The sequence below is a fragment of the Vulpes vulpes genome, chromosome 13, assembly GCF_048418805.1.
Source record: "Vulpes vulpes isolate BD-2025 chromosome 13, VulVul3, whole genome shotgun sequence".
NCBI lineage: Eukaryota > Metazoa > Chordata > Mammalia > Carnivora > Canidae > Vulpes > Vulpes vulpes.
The window spans coordinates 59,980,819-60,002,767 of record NC_132792.1 but is presented as its reverse complement, the minus strand read 5'-3'; the positions used below and the strand labels follow the sequence as shown (position 1 = coordinate 60,002,767).

General features: G+C 35.9%; 1 protein-coding gene across 12 annotated transcripts in view; it reads right to left on the bottom strand.

Annotated features, from left to right (window-relative positions):
* The window catches only part of NCOA2 (nuclear receptor coactivator 2), a 296,781-nt gene that overhangs the window by 190,010 nt on the left and 84,822 nt on the right, over nt 1–21,949 (bottom strand). For all 12 annotated transcript variants that reach the window (XM_072734542.1, XM_072734551.1, XM_072734540.1 and 9 more), the window contains exon 2: nt 6,618–6,674. The gene's annotated coding sequence lies outside the window, so the exon portion shown is untranslated. The remainder of the gene's footprint in view (nt 1–6,617; nt 6,675–21,949) is intronic.

Here is a 21,949-nt window from a genome sequence, read left to right as displayed (position 1 = left end):
TACTCTTGTTATGCTAACTGAAGTTACCAAGTCAATAATTATGACACAGTTGTTTCTTTTGAAGATATTCTTCTATAGTTTAAAGTAAAGACTTAAAAGTCTCAGTATTCATATAAGGCATTGGTAGGTTTTTTCTAAATTTCCCCACTCATCTTTCCGCTGAAGTTCACCCTGGCCTATGACGCTCTGCCTTTTCAGGCCTTTTCACTTCTCAAGGAAGTGCAACAAAACTTGTGTGCCAACTCTGTGGTATTGAGAGGTGGCAAATTTCCAGCTCTTTAGGTTGAGGCCACAAAATGTCAAGTGTATAATTTTCCTTATAAAATGTATGTAACTACCACCAAAAAGTAAAAAATGTTAGAAAAAGTCCTCAAATTAATCAATACAAAATCAATTCCGTATCGTTTAATACATTAGAAAGAAAAAAAAAAAAAGACAGTGAAAGCTATAAGCTAGGATACCAAAAAAATCAACCTCGCATGCAGACATATATTTAAGAAATCCTTCAACAGTGAATTATATATGTTTATAGTATATGGTTGAATTCCCATTAAGCCATTATTAAGTGCTATATACATCTTATCTTCCCTTTGCTCTTTTTGGATGGGAAGGCAGGGTGTAACTAGGACAAAAAATATATTTCCATTGACTGCAGACATCCATGAATCATTCATCAGGTAGCATATACTGCTTAGACAACCTAATGCATGGAAGTAGGTTAAAAATCACAATTTGCAAAATTTGCCATTAACTTCTCTGTATTTCTCTAATTTATCTGAGTCTTAACGCTAGCTATAGAGGTTTCAATGGAAACATCTATATTCTATGGCCAAAGAATCACAGAAAAAAAAAAAGAAGAAGAAGAAAACTGACTTAATTCTATGGATATGGATAATTTCATAAATAAATGCTTAATTTATCCTTTATACCGAGGTACTGTAAACAGTGGAGAATGACATAAATGATCTGAGCTTCAAAAGTAAACTGAGGTATTCAATGGACGCAGCCTAATTTATTTGCTATTTTATCTTTAAGGAGATTCTAGCAAGGTCAAATGACTCAAATTCAACATCTACCTAGAAAGTAATATGTATCTGTCACTTTCCTTCCAAAGTAAGAGTGAACAGCACAGCTAAAAATCCTATTAACTATCTCACAATCAAATGCCATGTACTCCTAAAGTTACTATGGTAGCATTTACAGGAAATTTTGCTTACTGGAGAGACCTCCTCCTCAGAGCTAACAACTCTACTATTCAGAGAAGTAGAGTATTTTGATTTTGAATCAAAATCTAAAGGCAACAACAACAACAAAGCAGGAAAACACATTTTGGTAACAATCTATAAACCACTGCTCCCCACTTCCACACACATTTACCTGTTGTACAGAACAGAAAAGCATAGCTGAGAAATCAGAATCCATTCTAAGTCTCTCAGAAGATTCGGACTCTGGCATTACCTCCCATAAGATCTGGTAACTCAAAAGATTTATACAAGTGTAGACTGGTAATACTTTTAATTTTACTGATTTCCAAAAAACACCAGCTGCACCAACAGAAGTCATATTTAGAAACTGCTGATTAAAAAAACTGTTCTCGGGCACCTGGGTGGCTCAGTTGGTTAATCAGCTCAGGTTCTGGTCCCAGGATCCTGGTATCGAGCCCGAACCCTGAACCCCGTGGCAAGCTCCCTGCTCAGTGGGAAGTCTGCCTCTCCCTCTCCCTCCATTCCTCCCTCACTCCTGAGCTCACGTACTCGCTCTCGCACGTGCAAATAATCTTTTTTTTTAAAAAAGTGTTCTCATAGTAAAATGGCTCTACACTGAAGTTTAAGTTTCTTACGATCTAAGAAACAGCCTTATGAATTTTATTTAAAAACATGTTTTTAAATTGCTGTCCATAATTCTGAATTTTGTTATACCAAAATTTAAGTTCACTATAAAAATCAGGTTCCCCCATATTGCCAGCATGTTTTTCAGCAGTGCACTACACTTAATAACATCACTCTGCTTGTCTATACCTATAGAAGTAGCAAGGCTGTTGTACTGAACAGATAGCCTAGATTCTGTGATGATCTCAACTTGACTAAGCACAACACACCTATCTCAGACACTTCCCTGGAGTGCACTTTGAAAGCAATGTGAACCCTATACAAACAAAAAACATTTACTCATGATAGATAGCTTCTGTTATCATTGCTAGTGCCTTAACCTCTACTACCACTGAGATAACGATTTTTAGTAGGAAGACATATAATTCAGAAATCAATGCTCAGTTTTTCTCTTTAAAAGAAAAATCAGAAAGCCAAAATTTAATGTGATGACACTGAACAAGGAAATAGGGAGTTAGCCTGTAGTAATATTCCTTTTCCAGTTTAATAATTTGGGGTATTAAAAGTGCTACTTCCATGAGCACTTAGCATAGGCTAGTACCATATGAACAATTAATAGATATTTCCAAAAGAAAGGAGAATCAGAAGGAAAGAGTCATGGCCTGAAGGTAAAAGGAAGGAGGTGAGCAAGAAAGAAGAGTTAAGTGTGCTGAATGATTTTAGTTTTATGGGAAAAACTAGGCCAATCTGTTTATATTAGTGTGTACATGAAGGAGGAAGTAGTTTGTACATGTGTGTACAAAAATGCTTTAAAAATTGGCCTGTCAGGGGATCCCTGGGTGGCGCAGTGGTTTGGCACCTGCCTTTGGCCCAGGGTGTGATCCTGGAGACCCAGGATCGAATCCCAGGTCAGGCTCCCGGTGCATGGAGCCTGCTTCTCCCTCTGCCTATGTCTCTGTCTCTCTCTCTCTCTCTCTCTCTCTCTCTGTGTGACTATCATAAATAATAAATAAAAATTTTTAAAAAATTGGCCTGTCATCCAGTTTCCACTGATGGCTTTGTATCAATAATACCCACTGGAAGATAATTTCAACCTACCAGTAAGCCTGCAATCAGCAGTCCACTCTCTTCACTAGCAGAGGAGCCTACCCAGTAGGGCTAGGGTTAGGATTCCAGCTCCAATACTTAAATAACTGAGCACATTTTGCCAACTGTCAAAATAGTTATTTTTCAGATCACAGTGCCTACCGTGCTGACATTTCAAGGAAACACCACAAAGGAGCAATATAATTAAATGTCTGCATATTTTGCCTAAGCAAGATATATATATTTAAATATTCTCAATGTTTGTTTATATTAATACCTATTTTCAGTGGATCGTACTCAAAGGCTCACATCTGTAGCTCAAATCCAGCCACTCTGTCTTTAAGGGAATTTACACATCTCTAGTTAAGTCAATCACACATCTCACATCTATGAATGAAGAGGGAATTCAAAACCCAACAAATATTCACTTAAAATGTTCCAACCTTGTCTTAGCCAATACAGACATAATTTCTTTTATGTCTTGATATGCTGAATAAAATTTTTAGTATTTAGTATACAACAACAAAGTACACTAGTATTATAAGAAGTGTATTACACTTTATTGTACTTTTGGAGAACTTCTCTCTCCATATATTAGCATCAAAAAGTCTGGCTCTAACTAATATGTGTACACAATTCTTCACCCACCAATCCCCCCGCCCCATTCTCCCACCCCAAATCTTCTGGTACACAGAAAACAGACTTAAGAAATAAACACAAATGATTCCACAGTGAGTTCAGTTTTCCATAATGAAGGCAAAATTACATTTCAAGGCTGTATTGTCGAACAGATTTATCTAATGCTTGCTCCTGTTTTGACTATCAATTCTAAGAATATTTTATTGGCTAACTTTAAAAATGCTTAAGCTGTGAGACTGGAATGGAAATAATGATGTAGCTATAGATTAAAAAGCACAATTTGGCCTGTTAAATAAATTTTGTCTTTTCAATTCAAACTACAGAATTCCCTTTCTATATACTCAAATCTGAAATTTGTATTTATACTCATAGACACAAACAAACCTTTTGGAAACTGTGAGGAAATATAATTTATTGTGTTCGCAAATCAAAATTTTAAGATGTATTCAACACTGTCTTCAAGAACATTCTGTCTACAATATTATTCATGTAAGACTCAAAATATTTTTATATGGCTTTCTCAACCCAGAAAATAAACTAAATAAGGAAAGCTGAAGTTCTATTTGAACCAACTCTGCTAAACCTCAAAGTCATGCCATTTCTTAAATAATTAAAAAATTTTTGTCAGATATATAAATTACTATACCTTTCAAGATAAGGGTTCTAAGTAATTCTATAATCACTATATTTCATACAACCTGTTCTAAGAAAAATGATTCATCTACCAAACTACAAATGCTACCTGTAAACTAAACTTTCTAATATTTTAAGGATAAAGAATGCTGATTCACAGCATACCACATTTATAATGGAAAAGGGAATCCAAATGGCTTTACCCCATGTGCCTCTCCCTTGTGCCCAAAAGTGAGCATGAAATCAAAGTGCCAGAGTGGAATTTTAAATTGTTTAGGTAGTCATTAAATTTCAAATGAATTGTCATGTTTCTCAGTTTGAAGTAAAGGTTAAGGGCAGCCCGGGTGGCTCAGTGGTTTAGCACCGCCTTCAGCCCAAGGCGTGATCCTGGGGACCCGGGATCGAGTCCCACATCAGGCTCCCTGCATGGAGCCTGCTTCTCCCTCTGCCTGTGTCTCTGCTTCTCTGTCTCTCATGAATAAATAAATAAAATCTTTAAAAAAAAAAATGAAGTAAAGGTTAAAAATTAGGACCTGCTAATGAAATAGAAGCAAAATAATGTTTGACTTTTAAATTAATTTTGAAGTCCTCACATATCAACATAATTTTCCTATATTACACTTACTGCCACAAATATGCTTGTATTCAGGGCTATTTAGGCATAAAACAGAGCTCAGTGGTTAAGATCAAGGTCTTTGGAGTAGCAAATTGCCACTTACTTGATATGACCTTGGTAAAGTCACTTAACCTCTCTAAGCTTCAATTTCCTTATCTGTTTTTCTAAAGATAACTGAAAAGCACTTACATAATGCTTGGCACACAGTAAGAGAGCAATAAGTAATATCTGCTGTTACTAGTGTTATCAAAGGAATCTCTGCAAGTTGCACTTGTAAAATTAAATGTGAATAAGAAATACCTGTATAATTTATAAAATTTTACTTAAAAAAAAAACTTAAAGGTCAGACTTAATTCTTTCTATAAATGAAAATCATGGTGGCAGGAGAAACCAATGCCTGAAAAAAAAATGGATCAAAAAATAAAACATACAAAAAAAAATTCCAAAACAAACCAATAAACCAATAATAGCAACCAGTAACTTAGAACACATAACCAATAACTTAGAACACACAAGGAAATGAGTGGTCTGCTTATTCCTATAGCTATCTTTATTTTTTTAAGTAAGCTCAATGCCCAATGTGGGGCTTGAACTCATGACCAAGATCAAGAGATCAAGAGCTGCATGCACTACCAACTGAGCCAGCCAGGCAATCCTCCTACAGCTCTATGATAATAAATTCAAACATCAGTATAGAGAGTAGAAAAATGACCCAAAAATCTAAAAGTTAAATTTTGTATCCAGTGATAGTGGTAAATTTTTAACTTATTTGCTTTTTAGAGATTTTCAAATCTCTCATTCTCTATAAAGATATCACAAAACATATCCAATATGGTAGCATAATACAATAAGGAGGTAAGAAGTTCTCACACCTGCTTCAGGTTTGTCCGTAACTTTATCATAAGAACCTTCTAGGGTAGAGCCAAAGTAAATACAGAATTGGAAGCATTACCCTCCGAACTATATCTTGATTAAGCACTCTTTAGTACATAAAATATGCAACACAGGTAATTTCTCAAAACACTGAAGAGCCATATACTTTAAGTATCTGATATAAATTAATTTCACATTTAGAAATAAATACAAAAATTTCTAGTTTATATTTATAGATGCAGAGTTCAATGACTCTGAATATAAATAAATTCTTAATATTTACTACTCAATAATTACTTTAAACAAACATTTTATTTATTCAGTCTTTCCTATATACCAGGCACTATCCTAAAAGTCAGGAATATTGTTTTTTACCAAGACAAAAATAGTCTCAGTGTTTATGGAGCTTATACTTTCATTGGAAAGATTATTAAAAAAAAAAAAAAACAAAATATATCATGTGATAATAAATACCATGATAAAAATCTATCAGCGTTGTGCATTAAGAAGTGACTGAGAAGCTATTTCAGACTGGCTGGACAAGAAAAGCCTGCTCATTAAATTTAAAACATTTGCTTCCACTTGCTGCCAAATCAATAGAAGCAATTCTTTTATTTATATACAAAAAGAAATGTAAACATTTTGCCAGGCTCTGACATTATAAATCACCTCATCCAATGGGTATGTTTAAACTCTTCCCAAATATACAAAGTAAACACTGATAAACAGGTAAAATCATTTTACCTTCAAATTCATTTCTAACACATTCCTACAGAATTTTTATAATAAAACAGAATGCTGACAAGCATACATTTTGTTTCTTATTTATATTCACTTTATTTACACATTACTCTGCTAACCTATAAATAGGATAATTCTTAAATATTTGAGTTTACTTAAAAATCAAAATATCCCAACAGACAGGCCTAATTTTGACTCACCTGTGCCTGTACACAGTGCAGAAGATCTATAAATTTGTAGCCAAATCCAAGAGAAATCTGCAATACAAACAAAAAGGCAAACATGAGTAAAAAGATGCAGAATCCTCTTGGACTCATTAGAGTGGATGTGATTTTTACAACCAATATACAAGTAACTCATTAATAACAACTCGCTGTTAAATTACACGATAAATCAAGAAGACTTGCTGTATTATTTCTAGTTGGATTAAAAAAAATGTACAATATGTAAGGCCACATTTCATTGTGAATTAGGAGGTGTCTAGTCTACAAATTTTGAGTTCCCACCATAATTCTTACTATATTTTCTAATAGCTGCATTGTCTCATAGGTCTCAGAAGGAGCACTGAAAGCTGAGAAGCAGCAAAGACCCAAGATCCCTATTTCCAGACTGCCCTCCTAGGACAGGCCTGTGCCCAGCATACAGTAACACAGTGCACAGTAAATGCCTGAGTAAACAAATAAAATGCACATCACGATCTTAATTCGCTGTGATTTATAGTTTATCAGGAATCAAAAGGCCTGAAATTGCTAAAATAAAAACCTAAGTCATAATTGTTTACAGAAGTTAAAAAGTGACTGAATAATTGTATCAAAAAAAAAAAAAAACTTGAGTAAAAGATGCAAGAATGATGCTATATATATGTGTGTGTGGCAATCTTAACAATTTGTAAGAGCAAATGTAGATAAGGAAGAAATGAACATTTTCAATCATGAGGGTACCTGCCCACCAAATTTCTTGGGTGTATGTCTTTGGGAACAAAGAGTTTAACTTCAAAAAATTCTGCAGCATTTTTTCTGATCCACCAAGAATCACTTCCTCTGCATAAAGAAGTTTGTTTCTAAGATGTACGTGAAGAACACAAACAACAAATATGTGCTGATATTTACTGTGTATTAAATGTTTATTACTTTAAGAGGTCTAAAGGGGAGGGAAATAGAAAAAAGTTCCATTTTGAGTTTTACCAGGACCTGATCAGTCTGGAGATCATTGAACGTAATGAAATGCAGCTAGAGTATTAGTCAGAGATGATTCATGAAAAACTAAAGAAAATCTGTATGCAAATAAGATGTTATCACAATAAGTAAAACGAATGGATTTTCCTCAAGTGGCAGTCAGTGAGCAGTGTGCAATAAACTGTTATGTAATAGGAGTCATCAATTCTTTCCAGCTCTACTGGGTAAATGTATTCACGATGCTGGCCTACTTAAGCCCATTATAATTCTATACCAACAACTAATTCGCTCAAGGACATCACACTATGCAACAATCAAGAGCTAAGAGTTGTGATTATTAGCAGAAGTGAGGATATTAAACTATTACTGCTTCATCTATATGATTCAGTACATTTTTACCAATACGCTAAGATAATATGAGGACAAAGTGCCAACGTATCCATGCTGAAGAAAGATACATGAGACATGAAGGTGTAGATAACTGATATCTTCATGTAACATCTTAAATAAGAGATATTAATAAAATACAAACAGAATTACAAAATGTTTTGGAAGTTTACTAAGGGAAAAATCTCAACTATTTAAAGCAGAAGTGCAGGCACTAACAATTCTGAAACAAAGCAACATCCCTCTACTCTTCTATCAGTCTTGTCAATTTTCACCAAGTTTTTTCAGGAGAGCATTTGAAGGGAGGCAGGCGGGAGGAAGTCTACCCTGGTCCTAGCAGAGCGACAGAAGGAAAGACAGGAGCCTTTCAAGAAAGGCCAGAGAGACACATACCACCTTCTTTCTTACTACCACTGCTAAGATAAACTGCCTCTCCATAAAGCAATGGGTCACTATCAGAAGACAGCATGGAGAGGCGCCTGCGTGGTGCAGTGGGCTATGCTTGGGGTTCTTGGTTTTCAGCTCAGGTCATGATCTCAGGGTGGTGAGAATGCTCAGCCCTCAGCCCAGAGCTTAAGATACTCTCTCTCCCTATGCTCCCCCATCCGCACCCCCTCTCTAAAATAAATAAATAAATCTTAAAAAAAAAAAAAAAAGAGGAAGAGGCAATATTGAACAGTGGAAAGAACCAGTAGGGTTAAACATCATCAGACCAGTTTTCAAAACCTGGTTTCATCATATAAATACTGCTGCTGTTACTATGTTTCTATCATTAACAGCAGCTTAGGTATGTGACCTAGGAAATGTTATTGTGGACTCAAATATAAAATGAGGATAATGTCCTGTTTGCAGCACCTTGGAGGTATTAAATCCGATGATTATATAAAGCACCTGGTACACAGTAGCTGTTAAAATTTTTATCCTACCAAGTATGATCCTGCTAAATGTTGCTAGCTCTGACAGGTAACTCAATGGAAAGATGAAAAATGGAAGCTTCAGGCCTGCCCTACCCTAAGTAGGACTGATTTTCCCTGGAATGTCCTAATGGCTTTATCTGACCATAACTTTCCAGAGACACATAAACATGGGGACTGCTGGGAAATGTCTGAAGCAGAGCTATCTTAAAACTACATCAAAAGGTGAAAAATAGGGATCCCTGGGTGGCGCAGCGGTTTAGCGCCTGCCTTTGGCCCAGGGCGTGATCCTGGAGACCCGGGATCGAATCCCACGTCGCGCTCCCGGTGCATGGAGCCTGCTTCTTTCTCTGCCTCTCTCTCTCTCTCTCTCTCTCTCTGTGACTATCATAAATAAATAAAAAAATTAAAAAAAAAAAAAAAAGGTGAAAAATACTACCTAATGTTAAATCTTACTATAAAGTTACATAATCAAAACAGTGGGGTATTAGCATAAGGATAAACAATAGAAGAGAACACAGTCCAGGAAAAGGCCTACACATTTATATCAAATCATATTCAACAAAGGTCACAAAGTAATTAATGAGAAAAAGACAGTCTTTTCAATAAATGATGCCAAAAACTTATACATATGGAGAGGGAAAAAGAAACTCAACCTTTACCTTGTACCATGTACAAAAATTAACTCAAAATGGATAGTATCATATATCTAAAAGTAAAAACTGAACTACAAAACTTGGAGAAAATTATTACGGATTACGCAGAAAATTTTTAAATATTATACCAGATGTATAAAATAAAAAAGACCATAAAAGAAAACAACCTGATAAACTGAACTCCATTAAAATTAAAACTTCTGCTCTTCAAAAGACATAACTTAAAAATGAAAACACAAGATACGGGTGGAGAGAAAATATTGGCAAAATAATTACCTGTAAAGTACGTGCATTTAAAATAAAGAGCTAAATAATGAGGATATCCATCTAGAATATATAAAGAACTTTTATAACTCAAAAATAAAACAAATAATTCAACTTTTTTAAATGGGCAAAACCTTTAAAGATTTTTTTAAAATGTTATAGAAAATATACAATGGTGTCTCAGTCCAGTTAAACATTCGATTCTTGTTTTTAGCTCAGGTCATGGTCTTGAGATTGTGAGATGTAGCATGGAGCTTGCTTAGGATTCTCTCTCTCTCTCTCCCTCTGCCTCTCTCCACTCTCTCTTTAAAAAAAAAAAAGATATACAATGGGGAAAGTACACAAGAGTATTAAACATCATTAGTCATCAAAAAAAAATAAATTAAAACCAAAACAAAAGGGACACCTGGGTGGTTCAGCGGTTGAGCATGCCTTCGGCTCAGGGTGTGATCCTGGGTCCAGGGATCAAATCCCGCATTTGGTTCCTGCAGGGAGCCTGCTTCTCCTTCTGCCTAGGTCTCTGCCTCTCTCTTTCTCTCTGTCTTTCATGAATAAATACTGTCTCTCATGAACAAATAAATAACATCTTTAGAAAACAAAACAAAATATGCTAGACATGAAATAAAACATTGACAAGGACAGGAAGAAACTAGAAAACTCGAATGACATGGAAATGCACAATGGTATGGCCATTTTGGGAAACAGTTCAGAAGTTTCTCATCATATAACCCAAGAATTTCACTCCAAGGAGCGTTTTCACTTCTCCTGGGGATAGATGATCATACAAGCAGTTGTATAAGGACAATCCTAGCAGTTATGTTTAGAACAGCTGAAAAGTGGAAACTCAACAATTTCCATTTGGAAAATGGATTTTCTAGAATGTAACACATAACACAATAAAATATCAACAATAACAAGAAATGAATTACTCATGATGCAACAACATGAACCTTAAAAACATGTGCTAAATGAAGGAAGCCAGACACAAGATAACATATAATTCTATTAATTTGAAATTTCTAGAAAAAGTAAAAACTACAGAGGCAAAAACAGGTTAGTGCTGCCCTGCATTAGAGAATGGGAGTGGGGAATGGACACAAGAGAACTTTCTGGGCTGAGAGAATTATTCTAAAACTGGATTGTGGGTGATGCTAAAGAAAGATGTATAAGAAACACAAGACATAGATAACTGTCTACATTTACTAAAACTCATCCTATAATACACTTAAAATGGGTGCATTTCATGGTATGCAAATTATACCTCAATTTTTTTTAATTTTTTAAATGCTAAAAAAATGTAAATGTACATGTATCTCTATGTACCTCCCTTTCTTCCAGTGTGATAGTTAGGGTTACTGTGTTAGTAAAGGGATGTAAGGGACAAAGGCTAGTTCTAGCAGCAAAGGGTGTAAACATCTGACAAGTAGTGCATCAACTTGGTTGCACGAATAACACATCATTACTTTGAGGCAAAAAAATCAGAAGTGAGCCTACATCACACAAGAAAAGATTGCTGACAACATAGATGATTTTTCAAAAGATGGTGAAGGTTTAAAAGAAGATATACTTTCTTTCCCTCCCTCCCTCCCTCCCTCCCTCCCTCTTCTTTCTTTCTTTCTTTCTTTCTTTCTTTCTTTCTTTCTTTCTTTCTCTCTCTCTCTCTCTCTCTTTCTTTCTTTCTTTTAAATGGTTAGGAACAAAGCCAGAGGAAGCAAAATAAGAAGAAAATGAAGTGACATCTGCAATACTACCTAAAAGAGCACTTTATGCTACCAGAATGAGAGAAGAGTCATATTTTGCTGTTTTGGTTTACTATCGTCACCATCATCATCAACAGCTACAGTTTATGAAATGCTTCTGGCAGAGAGCCACTCATTTTAATCTTCCTAACAGGGGCACCTGGGTGGCTCAGTGGTTGAGCGTCTGCCTTTGGCTCAGGTCGTGATCCTGGGGTCCTGGGATGGAGTCCCACATCAGGCTCCTCGTGGGGAGCCTGCTTCTCCCTCTGCCTATGTCTCTGCTCTCTATGTCTCTCATGAGTAAATACATAAATTCTTAAAAATAATAGTAATAATCTTCCTAACAACCCTATGAGGTAGGTATTGCTACTATCACCTCCATTTTGTAGATACAGAAACTTAACTGACAAGTGAAGCACTTTGTCCAAGGTCACAGAGGTAATGCAGTGGTAAAGCCTGGATTCTAACCCAGAGTCTGGGTGCAGAGTCCAAGCATGCTCTTACCTGCTGAGCTGTTATGGAAGTTCACTGTTCTGATATTGCTATCATTTTTGCCAACTTGACTTGAAAAAGAAGATGGCAATAATGTGATTAACTTGAAAACTACCTTCTGGTTGTGGTATGGTACAAAAAAGAGCAGCAAAGCATATTCCCCACATCATCTACCCCAGCTGGACATTCTCAATGAATCCTGACATTCGTTTTTCCTGACCCAAATGTAGCCTCACAGTTTTCTCAAAGTTCTCACGAATCAAAGGAAATCATCACATTAGGACTGGCACACAAATGAAAATATATTTGCCAACCAGAGCAATTAACTTGAGGTTTTATGGCACATACTAAGAAAGAGGACTCTACCCAAAGGGAGCCCTACAAACTGCCATACTTCATGTTTCAACATAGGTCCTACTGATTACTGGTCTTGTTTTTTAGCCAGCACCACCACAGTCATCAAGCCAGTCAGATAAGTTGGTGGGACTGAAGGTTGGTGAGACTGAAGAGAGCACGTGGGGAAAGAAGAAAAAGCTAGTGCTACTCAAATCACTTGAAATTTTTCAACAGTTCCATCCAAACAAATCTGAACATATATTCACAAGTGTTCACCTGCAATGAATGACCAGCATGATAATTTGATTTCTTTTTGCTTAAAGACATAAAAAATCTCAACACAAAACATACCTTTAACTCACCATGTTTCAAGTTATATTACATCAAGAGGAAGTCATACTTTCAGGACTTAACTATGAGAACTATTTCAGATTACTGAACAGGATACTAAAATTTTTTGATACATATTACATATATTTTACAAAACATAAAAAGTATTCTAAAATATAGCTTCCATATATTTCAATAAGATATATTTAAAAATACTAAATATTATGAAATATTCTTATTAAATATTAGAAAATATTATAATAAAATCCCAAATTTGATGTGTTGCAAGTCTTAATCATATAATGTATAAAGAATGTGGACTGTCAGGTAAAATTCTTTCCCAATCATTAAGTTGATGGTACTAAAAATAACATCTATACCACAGAAGAATAATTTATAAGTTAACTAACTTCTATACATACTTCAGACAGCTTGTGTTTTCTTCATTTAAAAGGCTCTACCTCCACTGCCGACAATGACTCTTAACTAATGAAACTCTTTAACAAATAACTTTCATTTTCCAAAGTCTTTTTTAAGAGGGTCAACAATATCATCTCAAAACGTCCTTAAAATGACATTTAGCTCGTAACTTATATATAAACATTAATTAACTTTGTAATTATTCTCTCCAACTACTTATTCTGCCTATTATACATATATAAGGTTCTTAAACTTTAGGTTTTGCTTAAAGAAATCTTCAGTTTTCTAGAACCAGTGCTTAAAATTATTGAAGTCCAACCTTAAGATGTTCTTGTTATTTTAATTCAGTCTAATCAAATGCTTTCAGTACAGTTAATCATAAGTTAAAACAAGTAGAGATTTAGATTTATAATCTAATAACTTCTATACTAAATGTAAAAAAAAATTCTAAATAGATATATACAAAAGGATGTAACATCAATTTTAAAAATTCCTAAGCTGCAGGCAGGTGCACATATATCATTGGTATAGTGAAATATAACCTATCCATCAACTTTATAAATATCATACGATCATTCCTTTCATTTTTGTCTCTCACAATGGGCCGAGACAAATACAATGAAGCCAACTATCATAAAACACTAACTCTTCAAAGAACAGTATTTTTGCCCAGAGACAGACTTAAAAGAAAAATTAGTTTCATACATGTAGATGAATGTACACGGCTCACATTTGGAAGACAACTAGAAATTTACTAATTTGGAGTCACTGGAGGCACAGGGGTAGGAAAAAAAACTGTGGAGTCACTAACCTGAATATAGCATTTAAATTCAAAGAAATGGTTAAGATAGTGGCAGAAGGAAGACCAGCAAAGATAAGTACTACAGAATCCAAGAGGACATAGTTCCAAGGAGGCGAGGGTGGTTGAAATAATTCAATGCAACCGAGAATGATACAGTTTCTACTTGATTTGGCAAGCAGAAAGTGCTGATCTTCATAAGAACAGTTGCATTGGAGTGACAAAGATATAAAGCAGACTGGAGAAAGTTGAGGTACTGACAAATGAATAGGATATAAGGATTTGGACAGAGCAGGCGCTAATGATTACTATTATGGTTACCTTATGCTAAAATTAATCCTCCCCTCTAGACTGTGAGCTCCTTGAGGGCAAGGGTAAGATTTCATCTCCCTTTGATAAGGAAACAACACGCCTCCAGACAAGTGACTTTTAATGCTCCTGCAGAAGTCCTGGGGCTCTAATTAGGAAGCATGGCCCCCAAATTAACACGATAATATAGTCTTTAATGGAATTACAAGGAGAAAACAGAAAAAAATTAACTGGGCAGAAATTAATCTTTCTTAAACAAAGATAAAAGGCTCTGAGATGACTCCTGACCAAGACCAGAGCATGCCAACCTGTCAATCATTCGGTCTTCCCAAAATAAAAGGCCTCAACACACAATGTAGTAGTAAAACAATTAAAATTTGTTTTTCTCCCAATAATGCGGATCATCTTTGCCTGCAATGTTTCCCTTCATTCTCCTTAAAATAAGAATATTTATTGAAGCCTACTGTGTATACCAGAATAGTAGAGGATTTCCATATATTATATGAACTGCAGAGGGAAGAAATTCACGTAGGGAGAGGAAATGGGACTGTGAACTCCTCTCAGAAACTTCCCTTCTCTTGAGGTTTTTCTCCCAAATTAATGCTACAATGACCACTCTAACCAATATGAAATGAGGCTACACTCCTTCCCTATACCCCTGAGGATAATGCAGATAGGCTTATGTATGTAAAACTTACAGTATGAGCGGTGGTAAGAGGTAAGCAACTGAATCAAAAGCAACATTAATACTATAGATCTGCCTACCCAGGACAGGTACAGAGTCTTTGAGCGGTGGTAAGAGGTAAGCAACTGAATCAAAAGCAACATTAATACTGTAGATCTGCCTACCCAGGACAGGTACAGAGTCTTTGCCCTCAATAACTAATGTTCACTTCAAAAACCAGCCTCCCAAGAGCCAGCACAAACTTTCTGCCCACCAGAGGCCCCCTTCTGAGTTTGTTTTTCCTCTCAGGACAGGCTTCTTTCCTCCAATGACTGTCATTGTCACTGTCCTAAAGGAGGCCTCACCTTTCAACAGCCTTTAGCCACAGTAAGTTAACCATCCTTTTAACATAATAAAGGGAACATTCATTAAAAAAAGAAAACACACACACAGACACACACACATACATTGTAAAAAGGAGGATAGGAGTCTTCTTAAAAAGCTCTGAAACACCCATCTTATAACCAAGAAGTAACATAATTTGTCTAAAGTCAAAGAACGAGTGATGGAGCTGGGTGTCAGACCCAGGTCCACCTGACTCCAGGCATTAACTTCTTACTACTCTGACTGCCTGCCAGGCAAGCACCAATCCGTCAAAAAATAAATAAGTAAAAGACAAGAAGGTGGGGAAAGGAAGAGAGAAAAGTAGCAACCCGTAAATAAAATGGTATTTTTCAAAAGTTGAAAACAGTTCACATTTATGTATAATATATGTTTATGGCTGTAATTTTACATCACAAATAAGTTTTTCAAAGTAAAATTACAATTTTATATGAGGTAAATAAATGTAGTGGTATTTTACAAAGTTCCAGAAAGACTACGGTATTCCAAAAATGAGCACCAGATTACTAAGAAAAAAGCTATGCAGCTTAGTATGTTGGAAAATGGAAAGCGGGCAGCCCCAGTGGCGCAGCGGTTTAGCGCCGCCTGCAGCCCAGGGTGTGATCCTGGAGACCCAAGATCGAGTCCCACGTCGGGCTCCTTGCATGGAGACTGCTTCTCCCTCTGCCTTTGTCTCTGCCTCTCTCTGTATGTCTCTCATGAATAAATAAATAAAATCTTAAAAAAAAAAAAAAAAGGAAAATGGAGAGCATATCCCTGGAGTACAGCTAGTACCTAGTCAAATGTTTATTGTCTGTCTGTATGATCTGAGTCAACCTATGGATCCAACTGTCACTCAGAAGAATTATTACCAAAAAAGGTATTTCATTAGCAATTTGATTTATTGTGTGGGCCTATGCAGAGTTTCTCGTTTTGTTAAAAAATTTAAAATGCAATTTTTAACTTTACAACATGTCTAGGCTCTGACAAAAACACTGAGGAATACTGGAGAAAATGGGATCCTATGGCAAAAGTACCATTTTGAATAAAAGTTCAGCTCTGTAAGAAACTTGAAAATAAGCTATTTTAACTACTCATTTTTAAAGATTGGAAACTGACATTCAGAGATTAGTACCTCTGCTGACAATAGTATTTCTATCATCCTCTGACTAAAGGAGTGTCTATGAACCTCGAAACAAATACTACCCTAAAGACACTGGCCTTCCCATCATATCTTAAGTAATTGCTATGGAAATCATCATCAAATCTGTGTCAACCTTTGCATCACAGAAGGGCATTACCTATACTAAAAGTATGAGAGGTTTGTAACTTAGTTGTCAATCTAGAACATGTAGAGAAAATATCTAACAATACAAAATATAAATAAAATTCGAAAGATCTGGAAATTAACTTTCTAACATCCTAAATATACAGAATAACAAGGAGAGCTACCTTTTGTTATTATTGTATTAGCTGCTATAATACAAGTTTTACAAGCATTATTTTTACTATTTCCCATAAATAGGTTTCACCCCCATGGCATCTATCAATTCCATTTTGCAAGTGAGGAAACTGAAAGTCAAAGAAGTTAAGTGATTTCCTGAAGTTAAACCAAGAGGAAGAACTAGTAATGGAATCTCTGTCTTTCTGAATTCAAGCCCTCCTCTTTTCCCTGTTGTTTCCATCTTGTTCCATTCTGCCAGGCTCTACTCCTCTGCACTCTGGCTCCACCCACCACCTTCCTCTCAACCCAGGAGAAAAATGATTTTGTATCAAGAAGATGCTTTCTAATATCCTGCTATTACAAAAACAGCCACAAGCATCATTCACCCAACAAATTCACTCAGTACAACCCAGTGAGTTGTCCAAAATGTGTCACTAACAAGATTATTCAATCATTGGCCTGTTATGCCTATATAAGCATAGAAAATGGAAGAAATACTAATATTATAGGATAAAAGGCAGACGTGAAGAAAAAAATTTTAAAGCTGAGACAAGGGGTGCCTGGGTGGCTCAGTGGGTTAAGTGTGCCTTCAGCTCCGATCATGATCCCATGATCCCTGGGATTGAACCCCACATCTGGCTCCCTGCTCAATAGGAAGTCTGCTTGCTTTTCCCTCTCCTCCTGAAGCTCTCCTTGCTTGTTCTCCTCTCTCTCTCTCTCTCTCTCTCTCTCCATCTCCCCTGACAAATCGAAATAAGGCCCTACCAGCGTGGTTCATGAAACGTCTGAGTTTGGCTCAAGAACAAAGTTTTTCTAGGTTTAAACCTAAATGAAGGGGGGGATCCCTGGGTGGCTCAGCAGTTTGGCGCCTGCCTTTGGCCCAGGGCGCGATCCTGGAGTCCCGGGATCGAGTCCTGCATCGGGCTCCAGGTATGGAGCCTGCTTCTCTCTCTGCCTGTGTCTCTGCCCCTCTCTCTCTCTCTTTTTCTCTCTCATAAATCAATCAATCAATCAATCTTAAAAAAAACCTAAATGAAGAAAAAATGTAGAGCTTTATTTTTCTATAAAGCTAAATTTTATTAAATTTGAAGATTCTCCTTTATTATTAGATTATGAGCTTATTATATTCTGGGGTTAAGTTTTCCTTACATTTTCTGAAACGGTGGTTGTCGCTGATGGTCATTTTTTTTTTCCCCATGTAATGACTTGACAAAATTCAAAATCTGACAATCCTCTGTCAGTTCCCTAGATTCGGGGGGAAATTTTCAGTAGTACACAAAATCAAAATTTCTAGGTACCATTACTGGCTCATCTATTATGAAATGCTGTATTAATCCACATGCATGTGTGCATGCACACACACACACACACACAGAAACACAAATATAGGTACTCCCCTCTGGCACCATGGAAAAAGTTCATTTTCAGCATGAACTTCCAACCAAAAAATTCTTGTTTCTACCCAAAGAAATGTTTAACACTCCTCCCTCACGCAGATCTAGGACAAAGAGCACTTTGGACAGTCAAGCCACAACACAGCATGGAGACAGGGACAAAGTAGCTATCATCAGATCCCTGAATACTAAACAGTGGACATGGACATTATGCTGAACGTCCTAAAATAAAACCACAGCCTAATAAGGTTAATAATAACAATGACAAGTAATATATATATAAAGGATAGAAACTGTGGAAGACTAATGACAGCAATAAACTTTTTGCCACTGCTACTGAAAAATGAAGTATAACTGCCCTCCCTGGGGCTGCCTTAGTGACTGGCCTAACAGACTGCAGCCAAAGTAATATTCTGGAACTTCTGAGCTTTGAACTTTGCAGCATAGGACTTTGGAACCCTTTATCTTGGAGTCTGAGCCACTACATATGTCTGACTACCTTGAAGCCACCATACCAGGAGGAAGCCCAACCTAGCTATGTGAAGAGGCCATAGGAAAAATATATGCTCAGCCAGCCCCAATCCATTCCAGCTACTAAGAAGAGTTCCTGAGCCTCTCAGCTGAGACTCCATACATCACAGAAACAAGCCATCTCTGTCTGCTATGCTCTGTCCAAATTCCTAACCCACAGAATTATGAGATATCATAGTAAGTTGTTTAAGCAACGGGTAACTAGAATAAAAACTAACAGCTTTTCATAAATAGTAATAAAGACTTTAAAGCAAAAAGGAAACATCTCAGGAAGACTAGCTAGAAACCAGAATGGTATCCAACACAAAAGAGGATTATGGTACATAAGATAAATATAAATCCATTTATTCACTTATCCAACAAATATTTATAATACTAGGACCTATAAATAGGGATATACACAGGCTCCGGAAATGCTTTAAAAAAAGGTTCTGACTTCAAGGAACTTACAGACTAGAAAATATTCTGTATAATAGTGTCTTTCTGTATACTTTTTAATGTTTTTCACAAAAATAACACAATCAACAATTCAGATACAACCAATATATGCAGACCAATCTCAGAGTGACTTGGGGTTGGAGTTCCTCTAAGAAAAGGAAGTGAAGATTGAATCAAAATCCCACAAAAGGTCATTTGCAGTTTGTAATATCTCAGCATGACTTCGTTAACTATAGTATATAATAAAATGTTTGGATTCTCATTTCAGACTATAAATTCAAGGCATGCGTAACTAATCCTTTTTATTTTTTCTGCATCAAGTATCAGGTTAAAGAACCTTTAGAGATATTATTACAAATATGCCGGGTAGACCTTTTCTACTTTACTGCAGTTGAGATTTGGGGACCCAAAATGGGCAAAACAAGTAAGGTCAGTAGTAAGTTGTTGTTTTAACAAGATTTATTTCTGTCTAGGTGTGCTACACTTTAAACAAACACACTTACTATTCCAGTGACTAAAATAATTTTAACTGCTCCTTTTATTAAAGCATAGACAATTTCACCTTTCATATTATTCTCAGGGTTCTAAAATTATTCACACTTTTCCTATTTACAGGATTTCTCTATTCAAATTTCACAGGAGGGCAAAAAGAACACAAATAGGGAAAATTATTTTACCAGTTTTTTGGGTTTTTTTAACGAGGTATTTTTAAATACAGGAAAATGTTTGATCTCATGTTGTAAAAGAATGCAACACTAAATAAGCATGTTCACGGCCTCCTGGCCCAAAGACCATAGTGTCTTAAGATCATCAGCACCTAACAAACTGCCTCTGTAAAGGGTACTCAGCAAATATGTATGGACTGATAATGCATTTATTCCCCAATAATTTTTTAAGTGTAATAAAAATAAGCAATGTTATTTTCTGTCTTAGTAAATATTTGAGGCAAAGAGAAAAGGATGATGTTTTCAAAAGTGGTCACAAAGAAACATACCTTCTCATTTTCTCGGTAAAACATTGAAAGAGGTATGGTGGAGGTAGGGTATATTAACAAATTCTTTGTGCTCTAATGTCAAAATTCTAAAGGTGTGACACTCACTTAAAATATAAATGGCCCATGTTTATCTTTTCTCTCATCATTTTAGTTTTAGCACATTACACAGTAATTTGTCAGAATTTCTTTTTAAAAACATGACACAAAAGAAAAAAAAAAAACCTACTGCCAAAAAGTAATTTCTTAATACTTTTGCCAAAATATATTATAAAAGTCAAAACACAGTAGTGAACAAGAATATAATTAGGAACTTAAAAATTATAATACTAACATTTCATTATAAAAAGTAACAATATCTGGGAAGAAGATACTCTAGAATATCTGACTTGGGACACCTGTGTGGCTCAATGGTTGGGCACCTGCCTTCTGCTCAGGGTGTGATCCTAGAGTCCCAGGATCGAGTCCCACATCGGGCTCCCTGCATGGAGCCTGCTTCTCCCTCTGCCTGTGTCTCTGCCTCTCTGTGTGTGTCTCTCATGAATAAATAAGATCTTAAAAAAAAAAAAAAAGGATATCTGACTGGACAGTTGGCTCACTGTTTCTCTTTTCTAGACTGCTCTGGAGGTTAGCACGGAATGAAACCATGTATCAGGAGACCTGGCCATCCTCCTAGACTTCCCTATGAGATTCAAGGCCAATCACTTAACATCTCCTGGCTTCAGTTCCTCAGTGAAAGAAAGAGAGAGTGGAATAATTATCTCAATCCCACTTTAGCCCTAAAAAATTCTACTGTCCTCAAGTAAAGGGCCATTAGTCTAAATAAATAGGATTTGAAGACACCCGCATCTTCTACTTGCCTAATATTAAGGCACAACCATTTCCCTAATCTTACATTAAGCTCTACAAGTTTCAAACACCTACAGATAGATTATTTTTCTCTTATTTTATCTTGACAACAATTCTGTGAGGTGGACTCTGAGTATGTAATTATTTTAATTATTTTTATTTTTATTTTTATTTATGATAGTCACACACAGAGAGAGAGAGAGGCAGAGACACAGGCAGAGGGAGAAGCAGGCTCCATGCACCGGGAGCCCGACGTGGGACTCGATCCCGGGTCTCCAGGATGGCGCCCTGGGCCAAAGGCAGGTGCTAAACCGCTGCGCAACCCACGGATCCCTGAGTATGTAATTATTATGTGCATTAGACAAATATCAAAAGGAAGGTTCCGTGAAATTGTGATTTGATTAAAGTCACTCAGCCAAAAAAGGAGAAAAAAGAAAAGCCTAGAAATTAGATCTTCTGACTCCCAGCTTTGCTTAAACTTCCAGAAAAAGCCACTTTTTAAACTACAAAATAAATTACATACCAGTAAGAAAGAAAAAAATATGGTGCTATTTTTGAGTGGCTACATTGTTTCTTTAAATTTTAATATCCTGTATCTTAAATTCCCTAGGATAACATAATTTGGGGCCTTTATGTCTCAAAATTATTTTCAAGAAAATCCCATTGGCTTAAATGTGTTATAAAAATACTGCCATATATCAAAGTTTTCTAAATTGACGTATATTCCTTGACAAAAAGGTTCCGTGGTAAAATAAATTTGAAAATATATGTAGATTAACAATGCACACCAGCTTTTCAGTTTCGTGTGCCATTTCGTAAATGTGTTGCTCAATATACATTTCAGACATTTAAAAAATACCAGCTCACACTCTAAGGCACTTTTATTCCAATGAACACATCTTAGAAAATACTTCCATACATTTTTTTTTAGAGAAAATCATTTGCTAAGCAAAACAAAATTACCACAATTTTCCCTTACTTTCCCAGCATATATATATTTTCATACTTTCTGAAATGGT